Below are 18,375 nucleotides of genomic sequence, written 5' to 3'. Positions count from 1 at the left end.
AGTATTGTGTTAAAAATAAAAGACTGAGTTGCAGTTATCACCAAACCCAGGAGAATACACTCCCTGGAAACCTTCCCTTCGAAATAAAAAAGTAGAGCCCAAGACTCTAGCTTGACAGCTTCCAGCTCAGTGGTCCTACATCTGCCTGAATTTACCAAGGGGTGCAGCCTCCTGTTGTTCTGAAAACATCTGGATAGCAGGACTGGCAAACCCCCAACAACATAGCCAGATAGGCCACACCTGCTAGAGTTTTCAACCTAGCAGTCCTGCTTCCACCTGAACTCTGCAGGCAGATTCAAACTTGTGTTTCCCCAGGAAGCACATGACAGTAGATTAGGGCCAACAATGGCTTGTTGGCCAACTTCATCCTCAACCTGAGGGAACCCTGTGGACCAGAATACCCAAGAAAGAAATGCAGACACAGAGGTAGGAATCGGAGGGGACTCCTCCAAGACCCAGGAGCAGACTAGAATTGAAGCCAGTCAACCAAACACACCTTATACCATAATCAAACCTCCAAGGGCATCAAAGAAGAAAAAAGCAAATCAGTTCATCCAAAACACAGCAACTTCAAAGACCAAAGGAACATCAGCCCACATACATTAGAAAGAACCAGTGCAACAACTCTGGCAACTCAAAAAGGCAGAGTACCTTCTTTCTTCCAAACGACAGCAATAGCTCTTTAAAAAGGGTTCTTAACCAGGCTGAGATGGCAAAAATGACAGAAATCGAATTCAGAATATGGGTAGGAATCCAGATCATCGAGATTCAGGAGAATATTGAAACCCAATCCAAGGAAATGAAGAGTCATGATAGAATGATACAAAAGCTGACAGACAAAATAGCCAGTATAGAAAAGAATGTAGTCAACTTGATAGAGCTGAAAAACACGCTACAAGAATTTCATAATGCAATCACTAGTATTAAAAGCAGAATAGATCAAGCTAAGGAAAGAATCTCAGAGTTTAAAGACTGGCTTTCTGAAATATGACAGTCAGACAAGAATAAAGAAAAAAGGATGAAAAGGAATGAAGAAAACCTTCAAGAAATATGGAATTATGTAGAGATTAAATCTACGATTCACTGGCATTCCTGAAAGAAATGAAGAGAAATGAAGCAACTTGGAAAACATTTCAGAATATCATCCATAAAGATTTCCCCAAACTAGATGGAAAGGCCAACATTCAAATTCAGGCAATGCAGAGAATCCCTACAAGTTACTTCACAATTGGATCATCCCCAAGACACATAATCATCAGATTCTCCAAGATTGACATGAAAGAAAAAATGTTAAAGGCAGCTAAAGAAAAAGGACAGGACACCTACAAATAGAAGTCCATCAGACTAACAGCAGAACTCTCGGTAGGAACCCTATAAGCAGGAAAAGATTGGGTGCCTATATTCAACATTATTAAAGCAAAGAAATTATAACCAAGATTTGTTCACATCTGGCCAAAATAGTTTCACAAGCAAAGAAGAAATAAGACTCCTTTCACACTAACAAATGCTAAAGGAATTTGTTACTATCATACCTGCCTTACCAGAGATCCTGAAAGAAGCACTAAATATGGAAGAAAAGATCATTACCAGCCACTGCAAAAATACTTGAGTACATGGACCAGTGACTGTAAAGCAGCCACACAAAGAAGTCTGCATAGTAACCAGCTAACAACATGATAACAGGATCAAACCACACATATCAATGACTTACCTTGAATGTTAATGGGCTAAATGCCCCAATTAAAAGGCACAGAGTGGCAAACTGGATAAGAAACTAGACCCAATAGTATGCTGTTTTTTTTTTTTAAGAGACCCAACTCACATGCAATGACACCCATAGTCTCAAAATAAAAGGATGGAGAAAAACCTACCAAGAAAATGGAAAACACAAAAAAGCAGGTGTTGCAATTCTAATTTCAGACAAAGCAGACTTTAAACCAACAAAGAACGAAAAAGACAAAGAAGGGGCCCAGCACGGTGGCTCACGCCTGTAATCCCAGCACCTTGGAAGGCCGAGGCAGGTGGACCATGAGGTCAGGAGATCGAGACCATCCTGGCTAACACAGTGAAACCCTATCTCTACTAAAATTACAGAAAAATTAGCTGAGCATGGTGGCGGGCACCTGTAGTCCCAGCTACTCAGGAGGCGAGGCAGGAGAACGGCAGGAACCTAGGAGGCAGAGCTTGCAGTGAGACAAGATCGTGTCACTGCACTCCAGCCTGGGCGACACAGTGAGACTCCGTCTCGAAAAAGAAAAAGAAAAAGAAGGGCATTACATAATGGTAAAGGGTTCAATTAAATAAGAAGATCTAACTATCCTAACTCTATATGCATCCAACACAGCTGTGCCCAGATTCATAAAGCAATTTCTTGGAGAGTTACAAAGAGACTGAGATTCACACACAATAATAATGGGACACTTCAACCCCACTGACAGTATTAGACAGATTATCAAAGCAAAAAATTAACAAAGAGATTCAAGACCTGAACTTAATGGTTGAACAAATGGACCTAATAGACATATACGAAACTCTCCACCAAAGGCAATAGAGTATGCATTCTTTTCATTGCCACATGGTACATACTCTAAAATTGACCATTTAGTTGGACATAAGACAATCCTCAGCAAACAAAAAAACTTAAATCATACCAACTACACTCTTGAACCACAGCACAATAAAAGTAGAAATTGAGGCCAAGAAAATTGCTCAAAACCATACAATTATTTGGAAATTGAACAACTTGCTCCTGAATGACTTTTGGGTAAATAATAAAATTAAGGCAGAAATCAAGAAGTTATTTTAAACCAATGAAAACAAAGACACAACATATGAGAATCTCTGCGATACAGCTAAGGCATTATTAAGAGGGAATTTTATAGCACTAAATGCTTTATCAGTCTGTAGGATCAGTCTGTAGGACCCACTTCCAAGGGACCTCACAGGATAAGACCAACTGGCTTGGAATTCCAGCTAGCCACCAGCAACAGGGTAGCACCTACCTGAGACAAGGTAGAGCTCCTGGGGGAGGGATGGGCTTCCACCTCTGTTGTTTGGATGACTCAGCCATTCCAGCCTGCGGGCTTTGGAGGGTCCAAGTGGACCAGACGGGATAGGGATTCCCCCATCACAACACAGCTGCTTTACCAAATGTGGGCAGACTCCTTCTTTGAGTGGGATCCTGATCCACTCCTGCTCACTGGGCTGGGCCTTCCATCCAGGGCCTCCAGCCACCCTCACCCATATTTTAAAGAGTTCTGATTTCTCCCTGGGACAGAGTGCCTGAGGGGAGGGGCAGGCCACCACCTGTGTTGTTTGGATGACTCAGACATTCCAACCTGTGGGCTTTGGAGAGTACAAATGGTCCAGACAAGAAAGGGATCTCCCGGCATACCACAGCTGGTATACCAAAATGTGGCCAGACTGCTTCTATAAGCAGGACCCTGATCCATTCCTCCTCACTGGGCAGGACCTCCCATCTGGGACCTTCAGCCACCCCAACTCATATCCTATAGCTGACAGAGTTCAGATTTCTCCCTAGGACAGAGTGACCACTAGGAGGGGAAGGCTACCACCTTTGCTGTTTGGGTCACTTGGGTATTCCAGCCTGTGGGCTTTCGAGAGTACAAACAGACCAGGGAGGAGGCAACACCCCCGCACAGTATGACTGCTTTGCCAAGGCATGGCCTGACTGCTTCTTTAAATGGAACCCTGACCCATTCCTCCTCACTGGGCAGGACCTCCCAGCCAGGGCCTCCGGTCACCCTCACCAGTGTTCTATGGCCGACAATTTTCTGTTTTCTTCCTGGGACAGAGTGCCTGGCAGCAGGGGCTGGGGAGGTGGTAGGGGGTTGTGGGCTACCACCTTTCCTGTTTGGGCATCTCAGCCTTGGAGAGCCCAAAGTGATTGCAGACTGAAGGGATTCCCCCAACAAAGTATAGCTGCTCTACCAAAACACAGCCAAACTACTTCTTTAAGCAGGTCCCTGATCCTGTTCCTCCTGACTGGGCAAGGCCTTCCAACTGGGGTCTCCAGCCACCTCCTACAGATCCATACGCCCCTGGGATGGAGCTCCCAGAGAAAGGGGCAGGCTGCCATCTTTGCTGTTTTGCAGCCTTCACTGGTGATACCTCTAGGTACTGGAAAATCCAAAGTGACTAGGGTCTGGAGCAGATTCAGAACAAACTACAGCTGCCCTATGGAAAAGTGGCCAGATTGTTAAAAGAAAAATGAGCAAACAAACAGAAACAAACAAACAAAAAAACCCACAGAAACTCTATCCAAAGGTCAGCAACTTCAAAGATCCAAGGTAGATAAGCCCACAAAGATGAGAAAGAATTAGGACAAAAACACTGAAAACTAAAAAAACCAGCAGGCCCTCTTTCCTCCAAATGACCACAACACTTCAACAAGGATTTGGAACTGGGCTGAGGATGACATGGCTGAAATGACAGAAGTAGTCTTCAGAATGTGGATAAAAACAAACTTCACTGAGCTAAAGAAGCACATTGTAACCCAATGTAAGGAAGCTAAAAATCATGGTACAACAATACAGGAGCTGACGGCCAAAATAACCAGTATAGAGAGGAACATCACCAACCTGGTAGAACTGAAAAACACACTACAAGAACTTCACAATGCAATCACAAGTATTAAAAGCAGAATAGGCCAAGCAGAGGAAAGAATCTCAGAGCCTGGAGACTGACTTTCTGAAATAAGACAGCCAGGCAAGAATAGAGAAAAAAAGAATGAAAAGGAATGAACAAAATCTCCAAGAAACATGGGATTATGTAAAAAGAGACCGAATCTATGGTTGATTAAGGTACCTGAAACAGACAGAGAGAATGGAACCAATTTGGAAAACATATTTCAGGATATCATCCAGGAGAACTTCCCCAACCTAGATAGACAGGCCAACATTCAAATTCAGGAAATGCAGAGAACCTCATCTCCACAAGAAGATTATCCCCAAGACACAATCATAAAATTCTCCAGGGTCAAAATGAAAAAAAAAAAAGGGTTAAGGGCGGCCAGAGAGGAAGGCCAGATCACCTACAAAGGGAAGTCCATCAGACTAACAGCAAACCTCTCAGTGGAAACCCTGCAAGCCAGAAGAGATTGGAGGCCAATATTCAACATTCTTAAAGAAAAGAAATTCCAACCCAGAATTTCATATGTGGCCAAACTAAGCTTCATAAGCAAAAGAGAAAAAAGATTCTTCAGACAAGCAAATGCTTCGAGAATTCATTATCACCAGACCTGCCTTACAAGAGCTCCTAAAGGAAGCACTAAACATAGAAAGGAAAAATTGTTACCACCCACTACAAAAACACATTGAAATACACAGACAAGTGACGCTAGGAAGCAACAACATAAACCAGTCTGCAAAACAACCAGCTAGCATTATGATGACAGGATCAAATTCACACACACAATATTAACCTTAATCTTAAGTGTAAATGGGCTAAATGCCCCAGTTAAAAGACAGAGTGGCAAGCTGGATAAAGAATTAGTATGCTGTCTTTAAGAGACCCATCTCACATCCAAAGACATACATAGGCTCAAAATAAAGGGATGAAGAAAATTTACCAAGCAAATGGAAAACACAAAAAGCCAGGGTTGCAGTCTAGGTTTTGACAAATTGACTTTAAACTAACAAAGATTTTAAAAGACAAAGAAGGGTATTACATAATGGTAAAGGGTTCAGTTCAACAAAAAGAGCTAACTATCCTAAACAGATATGTACCCAACACAGGAGTACTCAGATTCATAAAGCAAGTTCTTAGAGACCTTGAAAGAGACTTAGATTCTCACACAATAATTGTGGGACACTTTAGCACTCCACTGACAATACTAGACAGATCATTGAGATAGAAAATTAACAAAGATATTCAGGACCTAAACTCAGCTCTGGATCAAATGGATCTGATAAATACCCACAGAACACTCCACCTGAAAACAACAGAATATATGATCATGTCATCTCCACATGGCACTTTCTCTAAAACTGATCAAATAATCAGGAAGTAAAACACTCCTCAGTAAATGCAAAAGAACTGAAATAATAACAAACAAATCTCTTGTACCACAGTGCAATCAAATTAGAACTCCAGACTAAGACATCTACTCAAAACCATGCAAGTACATGGAAATTGAACAACCTGCTCCTGAATGACTAGGGTAATCAGTAAATTAAGGCAGAAATCAAGAAGTTCTTTGAAACTAATGAGAAAAAAGATGCAACATACTAGAATCTCTGGGACACAGCTAAGGCACTGTTAAGAGGGAAATTTATAACACTCACTACCCACATCAAAAATCTAGAAACATCTCAAGTTAACAACCTAACATCACAACAAAAAGAACTAGATAACCAAGAGAAAACAAACCCCAAATGTAGCAGAAGACAAGAAATAACCAAGATCAGAGCTGAACTGAAGGAGATAGAGACACAAAAAAACCTTCGAAAGTTAAACAAATAGAGTAGCTGGCTTTTTGAAAAAAATTAATAAAATAGACCACTACCTAGACTAATAAAGAAGACAAAAGATTCAAATAAACACAATTAGGAATGATAAAGGAGATATTACAACTGACCCCACAGAAATACAAATAACCATAAGAGACTACTAAGAACACCTACATGCACACAAACTAGAAAACTTAGAATAAATAAATAAATTCCCGAACACATACACCCTCCCAAGACTCAACCAGGAAGAAATTGAATCCCTGAACAGACCAATAACAAGTTCTGAAATTGAAGTAGTAATAGCCTACCAATCAAAACAAGCCCAGGACCAGAAGTATTCACAGCTGAATTCTGCCAGATGTACAAAGAAGAGCTGGTACCATTCCTACTGAAATTATTCCAAAAAATCAAAAAGGAAGAACTCCTCCTTAACTCATTCTATGAGGCCAGCATCATCCTGATACCAAAACCTAGAAGACATAAAACAAAAAAAAGAAAACTTCAGGCCAATACAATTAACAATACCTCAACAAAACACTGACAAAACAAATCTAGCAGTACATCAAAAAGCTTATCCACCATGATCAAGTAGGCTCCGTCCCTGAGACGCAAGGTTGGTTCAACATATACAAATCAATAACATATACAAATTCTGTTTATCATCACATAAACAGAACTAAAGACGTCAGGGCACAGTGGCTCACACTTGTAATCCTAGCACTTTCAGAGGCTGAGGCGGGTGGATTGGCTGAGCTCAGGAGTTTAAGACCAGCCTGGGCAACATGGTGAAACCCTGTCTCTACTAAAAATACAAGAAATTAGCCGGCTGTAGTGGCATATGCCTCCAGCTGAGTAGCCTCCAGCTACTCAGGAGGCTGAGGCAGGAGAATTGCTTGAACCCAGGAAGAGAAGGTTGCAGTTAGTGGAGATTGCGCCACTGCACTCCAGCCTGGGCAACAGAGTGAGACTCCATCTCCAAAAAAAAGAGAACATACCTCAAAATGATAAGAACATACCATATATGACAGACCCACAGCCAATATCATACTGAATGGGCAAAAGCCTGAAGCATTCCTCTTGAAAAGCAGCACAAGAAAAAGATACCCCTCTCATCACTCCTGTTGAATATAGTATGAGAAGTTCTGGCCAAAGCAATCAGGCAAGAGAAAGAAAGAGTATTCAGATAGGAAGAAAGGAAGTCAAATTATCTTTGTTTGCAGATGACATGATCCTGTATCTAAGAAATCTCATTGTCTCATCCCAAAACCTTTTTAAGCTGATAAGCAACTTCAGCAATGTCTCAGGATATAAAAATCAAAGTGCAAAAAATTGCTAGCATCCCTCTACACCAATAACAGGCAAAGCAGAGAGCCAAATCATGAATGAACTTCTATTCATAATTGCCACAAAAAGAATAAAATACTTAAGAACATAGCTAACAGGGGAAGTGAAGGATCTCTACAAGGAAAACTACAAACCACCGCTCAAAGTAATCAGTGATGACACAAATGGAAAAACATTTCATGTTCATGGATAGGAAGAATCAATATTATAAAAATGGCCATACTACTCAAAGCAATGTATAGATTCCATGCTATTCCCATTAAACTACCACTGACATTTTTCACAGAATTAGAAAAAACTATGTTAAAATTCACATGGAACCCAAAAACAGCCCAAATAGCCAAGGCAATCCTAAGCAAAAGGAACAAAGCTGGAGACACCAAGCTACCCAACTTGAAACTATACTACAGGACTACAGTAACCAAAACTGCATAGTATGGGTACAAGAACAGATACTTAGATCAATGGAACAGAATAGAGAGCCCAGAAATAATACCACACACCTACAACCATCTGATCTTTGACAAACCTAACAAAAACAAGCAATGGGGAAAGGATTCCTTATTTAATAAATGGTACTGGGAGAACCTGCTAGCCATATGCAGAAAATTGAGACTGGACCCTTCTTTACACCATATACAAAAATCAACTCAAGATAGATTAAAGACCTAAATCCCTTTAAACCTAAATGTCTTTGACATAAAACCCGAAACTATAAAAGCCCTAGAAGAAAACCTAGGCAACACCTTTCAGGATATAGGCACAGGAAAAGATTTCACGACAAAAATGCCAAAAGCAATCGCAACAAAAGCAAAAATGTACAAATGGGATCTAATTAAACTAAAGAGCTTCTGCGCAGCAAAAGAAACTATTAATAGAGTAAACAGACAATCTACAGAATGGGAGAAAACTTTTGCAATCTATGCATCTGGCAAAGGTCCAATATATAGCATCTATAAGGAATTTAAACAAATTTACAAGAAAAGAACAAGCAATCTCATTAAAAAGTGGGAAAAGCACATGAACAGACACTTCTCAAAAGAAGACATACATGCAGCCAACGAACATATGAAAAAAAGTTCAACATCACTGATTATTAGAGAAATGCAAATCAAAACCATAATGAGATACCATCTCATACCAGTCAGAATGACTGTTATTAAAATGTCAAAAGACAACAGATGCTGGTGAGGCTGTGGAGAAAAGGGAATGCTTTTACACTGTTGATGAGAGTGTAAATTAGTTCAGGCATTTTGGAAGACGTGTGGTGATTTCTCAAAGACCTAGAGGCAGAAATACCATTCAACTCAGCAATCCCATTACTGGGTATATACCAACAGAAATATAAATGTTTCCCTATTATAAAGACACATGCATGCATATGTTCACTGTAGCACTATTCACAATAGCAAAGACACAGAATGAACCTAAATGTCCATCAATGATAGAGTGGATAAAGAAAATCTGGTACATGTATACCATGGAATACTGTGCAGTCATAAAAAGGAATGAGATCACGTCCTTTGCAAGGAATGGATGGAGCTAGAGGCCCTTATCCTTAGCAAACTAACCCAGGAAAAGAAAATCAAATACCACATGTTCTCACTCACAAGTGGAAGCCAAATGATGAGAACACATGAACATACAAAGGGGAACAACACACACTGGGGCCTACCAGAGGGCAGAGGGTGGAAGGTGGGAGAGGATCAGGAAAAATAACTAATGAATACTAGGCTTCATAACAGGGTGATGAAATAATCTGTACAACAAACCCCCAAGACACATCCTTACCTATGTAACAAACCTGCATATCCTGCACATGTACCCCTAAACTTAAAATAGAAGTTTAAAAAAATCAATTGCATTTTAATATACTAACAAGTATACAAAAAGAAAAAATTAAAACACAATATGTTGGCAGGGAACAAAAGAATGAATACGTAGAGCAAAGATAAATTTAGGACATTGAAAATACTCTGAATGATATTATAATAGCAAATACATGTCATTATACATTTGTTCAAACCCAAAATTGTTCAATACCAAGAGTGAACACCAAAGTAAACTGTACACTTTGGGTGATTATGATGTGTCCGTGTAGATTCATCAGTTGTCAAAAATACGCTACTCTGGTGGAGGATGTTGATAATAGGAACCGTTATGCATGTGTTAGGGCAGGGATAATATAGTGAATCTCTGTACCTTCCTTTCAATTTTGTTGTGAATTTAAAACTGTTCTTAACAAATTAAGTCTTTAAAAAACACATGCATACACAAAATGCAATTTTCAATTGCTCCAAAGAAAATGAAATACTCAAAATCTAACAAAACATGTACAGGATCTATATCCTGAAAATTACAAAATGCTGATTAAAGAAATCAAAGAAGACCTAAAGAAATGTAGAGACAGGTCATATTCATGAGTCAGAAGACTCAACAACAGACTCAACGTTATAAAGATGTCAATTGCCTCATTTTACTGCAATGTATACCAAAATCCCAGAAAAGTTTTTTTTTTTTTGTAGACATTGACAAGCTTAATGTTAACAATCGCTTTACAACAATTGCAAACAACAATTGTAGAGAAGCTTATTGTTAAATTTACATAGAAAGACACAGGACCTAGAGTAGCTAAAACAATTTTGAAAAAGAGAAATAAAGCGTGAGGAATCACTCTGCCCAATGTTCAGGTTCACTATATAGCTACGATCACCAAGACAGTGCAGTACTGGCAGAGGGACAGACACCTGGACCAATGGAACAGAACAGAAAACCCAGGAATAGACCCATACACATATGGCCAATTGATTTTTAGCAGTTTTATTTATAACAGCCCCAAACTAGCAAGAACCCAAATATTCTTCAATAGATGGATGGTTAAACAAACTGTGGCACATCCATACCATGAATACTTCTAAGCAATAAAAAGGAGCAAAGCATTGGTACTTGCAACAACTTGGGTGAATCTCAGGGGAATTACATGCAGTGAAAAAGCTGATCTCAAATGTTTATATACTGTTCGATTCCATGTATGTAAAATTCTTGAACTTAGGCATATGGGCAACAAAGAAATTAGGAAGGGAGCCAGGAGTTCTGAAGAAGGGTTGGTTATAGAACTTGTCTCCCTTTCAGTTCAAGAAAAATGACTTCCCATTTCAGGACCCTGGAGGGTTTCAAATGTCCCCAGAACTCTGTGAATGCTTTTCTTTGGGATGATTTTAAAATGTCCCCATAGATGAGGGTGCAGAGAGCTGCTATACCTTCTGATTTCCACCTATCCACCTCTAAGCAGGCAAAACAAACTTCCATCAGCCTTCAGAGTGTGACAGGATTGTCCAGGTGTCCAGGCCAGCTGCCCCATACATGCTGGTGACCTAGTTTAGGTGGGAAATGTACTTTTAAAGGCTTGCTGTCCTTTCTCTACTGTGGTTCTACAAGCAGCCTGCCTTCTGGTTTCCCCATGGACTCTAGGCCTCCGGACTCTGTGTTCAAGGTTGCAGCCTTTGCATGATTTCAGGCTTTCAAGTGGAAGTTGAATCATTACAGCATAACCAAGAGGTCTTAGAGTGGGACCCTGACTGTCTCATTGGGTGAATATTTATGGAGGACCTACTGTGTGCCAAGCACTAATGCTGGAGGACACTGCAGGGAACAGGGCATGGTCTTCTGCCATCAGGTAGTTGGTGGGACATGAACAGCCTATTACAGCACAAGGAGATTAAATGCTCTGAGGAGTGGGGTTGGAGAGACTTCCTGTAGAAAGTGTCATCTAAGCTGAGAGCTGAAGGATAATGGGAGTAGAGGTAGTTAGTATTCCAGGAGAGAGACCAAGCAGGAGAATCCAAGGGATCAAGCCACAGACTCCCGGTCTTCCTCCAAGAGGGCATGCAGATGTTGCTGTCTGTGAACCCTCAGGTCTGGGCTTTCTCTCTTTCTGAATCTACTGCCCTGGGAGCTCTGAAAATTCCAGCTAATAGCCAGACACCCACTCCAGCTTATAGCCAGACAAAGCAGCCATCAGGACAGCAGCTACCCAAATGTCTGTCCTCAGGAGCTGCAGTGACCTGTGGACTCTTTGGCCATTCCCAACCATTGATTTTCCTGCTCTCAATTCCAGGAGATTTTCTTTTACTCCTGAAGTTGTCCAATTGACCCCTTCCATGGTTTCCAGAAGGCCCTAGCCAGGTCCTGCAGAATGCATCCCTTTGTGGTGGCCATCTGTCATGCCACTATCAGGGAGCAAAACATAAAATAAAGCTTGCAGTGTCATATGAAAGGGTTAAGGAAGAGGCTTTACTGGGAAATGGGGAAATGTTCAAGCCAGTGTCGGCAAGAGAGAGCAGGTAGCTCCTCTGGACCTCCCGCATACCACAGAGAGTTGTGTAGAGGGCCTGGCCAAGCCATTGGCTGGGCAGCATGAGTGAGGATTTCACAGAAAGACCATGCTGCCCATTGCTCTCACTTCCTGTGGGGCAGGTAGGAGAGCAAGTTGGTCAGAATGCATGGGGGTCTGGCAGTCTGGATGTGGATGCCAGTTATTTATGAAAGTGTCCAGAAGGCCGGGTGCGGTGGCTCATGCCTGTAATCCTAGCACTTTGGGAGGCCGAAGTGGGCAGATTGCCTGAACTCAGGAGTTCGAGACCAGCCTGGGCAACATGGTAAAATCCTGTCTCTACTAAAAATACAAAAAAAAAAAAAAAAATTAGCTGGGTGTGGTGGTGGGCGCCTTTAATCCCAGGTACTCAGGAGCCTGAGAATTGCTTGAACCCAGGAGGTGGAGGTTGCAGTGAGTGGAGATCTTGCCACTGCACTCCAGCCTGGGCGACAGAGCAAGACTCTGTCTCAAAAAACAAAAAACAAAAAAAAAAGAAAAGAAAGTGTCCAGAAATGCCCACTGCTGGGCACTGGGAGACCTCAGGGACCATAGAAACATGCTACTTCTCTAATGTAGGAGACTCCTAGGGCAGCCCCTCCTCTGGGAAGAAGGAGTATCCCTAATTCCAATATACTCGTTGTCCAGGTAACCCAGAATGAGCATTATTGTATTATTTGGGAGTAGATTTAATTTGCTTGCTATTGTATTTACAACATCCAGCCTCGGGCCTTGGCACATAGTAGACACCTAAAAATATTTCTTGAGTGACTGAATAAACAACTCAAAAGTTCTGATGTGTCCATCTTTATTGAAGGACCTCGGTTCTGCCACCCTGTGCTTCTGTCTTTGATTCCTTTTCCTGCCCCAACATTGCCCCAGATCCAGCCTCTGCTTTGAGGCCTGACACTTTATGCCCTGTTCTTCATGACCCACAGAGTTCCAGCAAGAAGGACCAGACGCTGCCAGGAGGGAGGGGAGAGGTGGGAGAAGATGGGCCAATCTGGAGGGAGGGGCAGAGAGGGAGGAGGTGTGCAGAATAGAAGCCTGCACCACGAGGCAGCCACAGAGGGGTGCTGGGGTCAGGCTTACCAATTATAAAATGAAGCTTGAAGAAACATTGAAATCACCAACTAAATGTCCATTCCTGTGCGCTGACAAATGAATCACTCAGCTAGTCTTCGACCTGGAAAATAGTCCAGAAACAGGCAAACACACAGCCTGCATGTTGGGGATTAATTTAAAAAAATAAATAAATACAGAGGCTCACACCTGTAATCCCAGCACTTTGGGAGGCGGAGGCGGGCGGATCACGAGGTCATGTGATCGAGACCATCTTGGCTAATGCAGTGAAACCCGTCTCTACTAAAAATATAAAAAATTAGCCGGGTGTGGTGGTGGGCGCCTGTAGTACCAGCTACTCAGGAGGCTGAGGCAGGAGAATAACATGAACCCAGGAGGCAGAGCTTGCAGTCAGCCAAGACTGTGTCACTGCACTCCAGCCTGGGCGACAGAGCGAGACTCCATCTCAAAAAATATAAATAAATAAATAAATAAATAAATAAATAAATAAATAAATAAACAAACTATTTTTAGAACAATTTTAGAGTCACAGAAAAGGTGTAAAGATAGTATTGAGAGTTCCCATAAGACCACTCACTCCCAGTTTCCCTGTTATTAACCCTTCACATTGGTATGATACATTTGTTACAATTGAGCCAACACTGATCATATTATTATTAATTAAAGTCATACTTTATTGAGATTTCTTTAGTTTTTACCTAGCGTTCCTTTCCCTATATCCAGGATGCCACATTACATTTAATAGCTGTGTCTCCCTCGGCTCATCTTGGCTGTGACAGTTTCTCAGACTTTCCTTCTATTGGTGAACTTGACAGTTTTGGTAGTGCTGGTCAGGTATTTTGTAGTGTGTCCCTCAAGTGGTATTCGTCTAACGTTTTTTGTTCATAATTAGACTGGAGGCATGGGTTTTGGGGACGAAGACCACAAAGCACAGTGCCCATCTCATCAAGTGATATCAAGAGCACAGACAATCAACATCCCTCACACCTGTTAATACCAACTGGTCATCTGGCTGAGGTAGTATTTTTCAAGATTCTTCACCATAAAGTACTCCTTTTTTCCCCGAAGTGGATTTTTGAAGTACGATTGACAAATAAAAATTGTTTATATTTAAGGTATACAGCATGATGTTTTGATATATATATGCATTGTGAATGATTTCCACAATCAAGCTAATCAACATATGCATCATCTCACATACTTATCACTGTGGTGGGAACACTTAAGATCTACACTGTTAATGAATTTCAAGTATACAATACAGCAGGGTTCCTTAGCCCCTGGACCATGGACCATGGGGCCGCACAGCAAGAGGTGAGCAGCAGGGCAAGCCAGCATTACCACCTGAACTCCGCCTCCTGTCAGATCAGTGGCAGCATTAGATTCTCATAGGAGCTTTAACCCTATCGTGAACTGTGCATATGAGGGATCTAGGCTGCATAATCCTTATGAGAATCTAATGCCTGGTATCTGAGGTGAAACAGTTTCATCCCAAAACCGTTCCCGCCACACTGGGTCTTTGGAAAATTTGTCTTCCATGAAACTGGTCCCTGGTGCCAGAAAGGTTGGAAACTGCCGCAATACAGTATTACTAATGATCATCACCATACTGTATATTAGGTCCCCAGAACTTACTCTTAACTGAAAGTTTGTACCATTTGGCCAACATGTCCACAGGGTGTTGATTTTCATTGGTTTTGTTGTTATACCATGATCCAGGAAGGTGTCAAGGACGCCAGCAGGCAGCTGTTCCCGTCACCACAGACATTGCTGAATGACTAAGCTGACATGCATGCACGTCCAACCCTCCTTCCCTCACTCATGCTAGTGGACAAATCAGGGCTCTTTGTACCCCCACTGGGCCCTGCAAATTTCTACTCCCAGGAGTGGAAGTTTGGCTTGGAGTGGCAGCTCTGAGAGCTGTTGTGTCTGGGGACTACTGCTCTGCTGGTTGTGTCAGGGAACAAAGCCCAGGCCTGATGAATGGACACCTGCATCCTCCCTGGGAAGTGCCAGAAATCTTGTGAAATAAGACTTGGTAGAAGATTTAGTAGCTTTTTGACAAGTAGGCAGGAGCTCAAGGTCATCAAATTATGGACATGAATGTCAACAAGAGCACACTTGTTCAAGCCCATTGGTAAAGCCCAAAATGCTAAGGGTACATGTGCATAATTTTTAAAAACTGCATCCTCTTGTCATATTATGGCTTTTGTAGAGGGCAGCAACTCTCTCTTTTACTGCCTTCAGAACTCCCCAGCACAGAACTCGCTCTGCAAAAGGTGAACACCTTCTAGATGGTCTGATATGTGCTTGGTCAAATAAGACTAAAGTTATCTTGTGGCTGATTAGTAAGGAACTCGTGGGGGTTTTTAAAGTATATAAATGACTGAATGATGGAAGAATTACTTAACATCTTTTAGTGGAAAACCTCATTTCCTGTATTTGGAATTTGATTTTTATTTCCATCTGAGCTTATGAGTGTGTGTGTAGATTTTAGAAGCCAGCCCTGGCTTCTCTCAATTAAAAGAAATGTAGGTTAATATTCCTTAAGGAATTTCTTTTCCGGACTTTTTGAGGAGTTTCAATACAATAGAAAACACAAAGTGAACGTGTACAAAGTAAGAAACCATTAAACTTTAGTCCACTGATGGTGTCTGACTAGCAGCAGCGATGTGAGTTGTTTTAATGTTAATACCATAGTATTTGGATGCCTTATACTCCTTATATAGCCATAGGCCTCACTTCTCTTTGTTGTCTGTAACCACACATGTACCCCTGCTGGCCCCCATAGACACTTTAGTGTACAACTGCTGCACTAGAGACTCCTGCCACCCTCAAGATGAAAGGCAACCACAAGTGCTTCCAAGAATGAGCACCTTCTGCTTAAAGGAAAGAGACCTCTTACAAAGACACTATGGGAGGCTGAATGCTTGCCCCCAAGTATACCCAGGCTCTAATCCCTGGAACCTGTGAACTTATATAGCAAAAGGGGACTTGCAGGTGTGATTAAGTCAAGGATCTTGAGATGGGGAGATTATCCTGCTAAGCCTTAAACACAATCACAAGAATATAAGAAGAAGATAGAGGGAGATATGACTATTAATGAAGAAAAGGCACTGTGACAACAAAAGTAGAGACGGGAGTGATGCAGCCACAAGCCAAGGAATGCCATCAGCCAAGAAAAGTTGAAAGAGACAAAGAATAGATTTTCCTTTGGAGTATCCAGAAGGAGCCAGCCCTCCTAGCACCTTGATTTTAGTCCCATGAGGTTCATTTCAAACTTCTGGCCCCCACAACTGTAAGAGAATACATTTGCACTAATTTAAGTCACTGAATTTGTGTTAATTTGTTACAGCAGCAATGGGAAAATAATACAGACACCATGGTCACAATTTCCATCCTTCCTGGAGCCATCCAATCTATTAGGAGCCAGCGCTTTACTCCTCTTTTTCCATCCAGACGCTTGATACCATGATGTCCTCACAGCATCTGATTTTTTTAGCATTTAAAATTTCAGAGACTAGGATTGCAACCCCTGCCTTTTTTTGTTTTGCATTTGCTTGGTAGATCTTCTTCCATCCCTTTATTTTGAGCCTATGTGTGTTTCTGCATGTGAGATGGGTCTCCTGAATACAGCACACTGATGGGTCTTGACTCTTTATCCAATTTGCCAGTCTGTGTCTTTTAATTGGACCATTTAGTCTACCTACATTTAAGGTTAATATTGTTATGTGTGAACTTGATCCTGTCATTATGATATTAGCTGGTTATTTTGCTCACTAGTTGATGCAGTTTCTTCCTAGCATCGATGGTCTTTACATTTTGGCATGTTTTTGCAATGGCTGATATCGGTTGTTCCTTTCCATGTTTAGTGCTTCCTTCAGGATCTCTTTTAGAGCAGGCCTGGTGGTGACAAAATCTCTCAGCATTTGCTTGTCTGTAAAGGATTTTATTTCTCCTTCACTTATGAAACTTAGTTTGGCTGGATATGAAATTCTGGGTTGAAAATTCTTTTAAGAATTTGAATTTTTGCAATCTACTCATCTGACAAAGGGCTAATATCCAGAATCTACAAAGGACTCAAACAAACTTACAAGAAAAAAACAAACAACCCCATCAAAAAGTGGGCAAAGGATATGAACAGACACTTCTCAAAAGAAGACATTCATACAGCCAACAGACACATGAAAAAATGCTCATCATCACTCGCCATCAGAGAAATGCAAATCAAAACCACAATGAGATACCATCTCACACCAGTTAGAATGGCAATCATTAAAAAGTCAGGAAACAACAGGTGCTGGAGAGGATGTGGAGAAGCAGGAACACTTTTACACTGTTGGTGGGACTGTAAACTAGTTCAACCATTGTGGAAAACTGTGGCAAGTCCTCAGGGATCTAGAATTAGAAATACCATTTGACCCAGACATCCCATTACTGGGTATATACCCAAAGGATTATAAGTCATGCTGCTATAAAGACACAAGCACAAGTATGTTTATTGCGGCACTATTCACAATAGCAAAGACTTAGAATCAACTCGAATGTCCATCAGTGACAGACTGGATTAAGAAAATGTGGCAAGTATACACCATGGAGTAGTATGCAGTCATAAAAAAAGGAGTTCATGTCCTTTGTAGGGACATCATGGCAACTGGAAACCATCATTCTCAGCAAACTATACCAAGAACAGAAAACCAAACACTGCATGTTCTCACTCATAGGTGGGAATTGAACAATGAGATCACCTGGACACAGGAAGGGGAACATCACACATCGGGGCCTATTGTGGGGAGGCGGGGGAGGGATAGCATTAGGAGATATACCTGATGTAAATGATGAGTTAATGGGTGCAGCACACCAACATGGCACATGTATACATATGTAACAAACCTGTACATTGTGTACATGTACCCTAGAACTTAAAGTATAATAAAAAATAAAAAATAGAAAAATAAAATTTCATTTCCGAATTGTTTGGCAACTGTTGAGTGAGACGTTACGAGACTAGAGTCAAAATGCTCTCAATTTTTCGGTTCCACATTTGACCCCTTTGGAGACTAAAACTCTCTGCAGGATGTCAATTCCAGTGCAGGAATACCC

The sequence above is a fragment of the Rhinopithecus roxellana genome, chromosome 1 (genome assembly GCF_007565055.1).
Source record: "Rhinopithecus roxellana isolate Shanxi Qingling chromosome 1, ASM756505v1, whole genome shotgun sequence".
In the NCBI taxonomy this organism is placed as follows: domain Eukaryota; kingdom Metazoa; phylum Chordata; class Mammalia; order Primates; family Cercopithecidae; genus Rhinopithecus; species Rhinopithecus roxellana.
Note: the sequence above shows the minus strand (reverse complement) of the source record.